Source organism: Talpa europaea (assembly GCF_964194135.1).
Source record: "Talpa europaea genome assembly, chromosome: 7".
Lineage (NCBI taxonomy): Eukaryota > Metazoa > Chordata > Mammalia > Eulipotyphla > Talpidae > Talpa > Talpa europaea.
In genome coordinates this window covers 9,372,596-9,374,684 of record NC_140074.1, presented here as the reverse complement: position 1 = coordinate 9,374,684, position 2,089 = coordinate 9,372,596, and the positions used below count along the sequence as shown (strand labels likewise).

Here is a 2,089-nt window from a genome sequence, read left to right as displayed (position 1 = left end):
ACCGGCGCCGCAGAGGCTGCGGGCAGCTTCGCAACCCAGTGCTCAAGCTCCGCGCCAGCGGGGAGGCCCGAGATTATATAGTTTAAAGACAAAACTAATGATCTATCTACTTAGGAATGCGGCTAGGTCCAGATGTATTTTGGACATAAATCACTGCCCTGTCAATAATAAGCTAAACCCATGAGCAAGCTGATTTCGTTGATGTTCACTGTTCCTATGCTTTTAGAAAACATATATATACTGGTCACAAACTCAAAAAAATTACACTCAGATTTTCACTCTCTTGAAGTGTGTCTCTGTGTCATTTATTCGCCAAACCCTGACAACCCCGCGCAATCTCTCAACCCTGAGACGGCCTCATTGTCCACTGCTGTGCTGGTCCGCGGCATTCACTAAAATAGAAAAATTTCAAAATCTTATCATTACATATATTTGTTAAAGACAGGACTATTCCTGTGAACCCATACTTTACAGGATGCTAGGAGTCATCGGAAGTTTACTGTGGGGATGTCAGATGTTTAAAAGTTAGAAAATCAGCTTGTGTTAGCAGAATGTTCTAAGATGCTCTCTCTAGCTCCTTCCTCCCCTTGAGGAGAAGCCATGAAGAAAGGCAGGATTCTCTTAAGGTTGGTGGGACTGAAGGAGTTTTCTACCTTATTCCTTCCAGCTGGCATCCTCACGCCTCTCCCGCCCCCAATCCTGTTCATGTTACAATAAGGACTCGTGTATCCCAAGAATTGTTAAGAAAACATCACAATCAATGAGTCAGTCTGGGTAAACACAACTGGTGGACCTCAGCAGAGAGGGACACGGGAGAGGCCAACTTCCCTGTGCTCTACATGCAGCCCAGATTCAACTGGACATTCAGATGTCGGTCAAGGGTAGATGGTTTCCTTGCTCATGGGACTATGTAATACATTCAGATCAAGTCTTTTGACATAAGGAACTTGGCCCACTTAACAACAGTTTCCAGGGCACGTTTCATGTCTCTGTTTCTCAGGCTGTAGATGAAGGGGTTCAGCATGGGGGTGACGATCATATACATCACAGACGCAATTATGTTTTTATCACTGGAGGTGGATGATGAGAAAAAATAAACTTCTGCAGCGGTCCCATAGTATAAAGATACAACAAGCAGATGGGAGCCACAGGTAGAAAGGACTTTGAAGAATTTCTTAGCAGAGGGTTCTCTTAGCACCGTGGACCAAATCCGGATATAGGAGCCCAAGATACCACTCAAAGACAGAATGACAAGTATTCCCCCCTCAATGAGGACCACCAACTCATTGAGGGACACGTCTGAGCAGCTCATCCTCAAGAGTGTAGCGAGGTCACAGAATAAATGGGGGATGGTATTGTTAGCACAGAAGGACAGTCAGGCCAAGAGCAGTGTGTGCAACAGAGAATGGAGACAGCAGAAGAACCAGGACCCAGCTACTAAGGAGACACACAGCTCCTGCCTCATGATGGTGATGTAGTGGAGGGGCTGACAGATGGCCACGTACCTGTCATAGGCCATCACTTAGAGAAGGAGACTGTCAAGACAAACAAATACTATGAAAAAGTACATCTGAACTATGCACCCAGCATAGGGGATGGACTTGTGATTAGTGTGCATGTTGGACAGCATCTTAGGGACAGTGACAGATGAGAAGGAGATGTCAGTGAGGGCCAAGTGGCTGAGGAAGAAGTACATGGGGGTGTGGAGGCGCGAGTCCAGCCTGATGAGCAGGATGATGAGCAGGTTCCCCAGCACCGTGGTCAGGTACATGCCCAGGAACAGGGCGAAGAACAGGCCCCGTTGCTCTGGACGGATGGGGAGCCCCAGGAGGAGGAACTCGGACACGGTGCTCTGGTTCTCCCACCTCATACTCTTCATGTCTCTGCCGGGGATGAAGGGAAGAAGGAGAGGTAGGAAGTCTACAATTAGCTGCAAGGACACTGCAATATCCTTTTTACCTGAAGGGATGAATTCTTAACCATGCTTCTGTTTATTGCCCACACCTGTGGATGTGTGACCCCCAGTCTCACAGCGGGCTCTGATGGTACATAACACTCACGAAACCCTACAAGGTTTTCCTCCACGGAA

At 47.6% G+C, this 2,089-nt stretch overlaps 1 pseudogene across 1 annotated transcript; it reads right to left on the bottom strand.

Annotated features, from left to right (window-relative positions):
* Window positions 1-919: 919 nt before the first annotated feature.
* On the bottom strand, window positions 920-1,870 carry LOC311172819 (olfactory receptor 1J4-like; annotated as a pseudogene). The gene has a single exon. The product of its transcript is annotated as an olfactory receptor 1J4-like (transcript).
* Window positions 1,871-2,089: the final 219 nt, after the last annotated feature.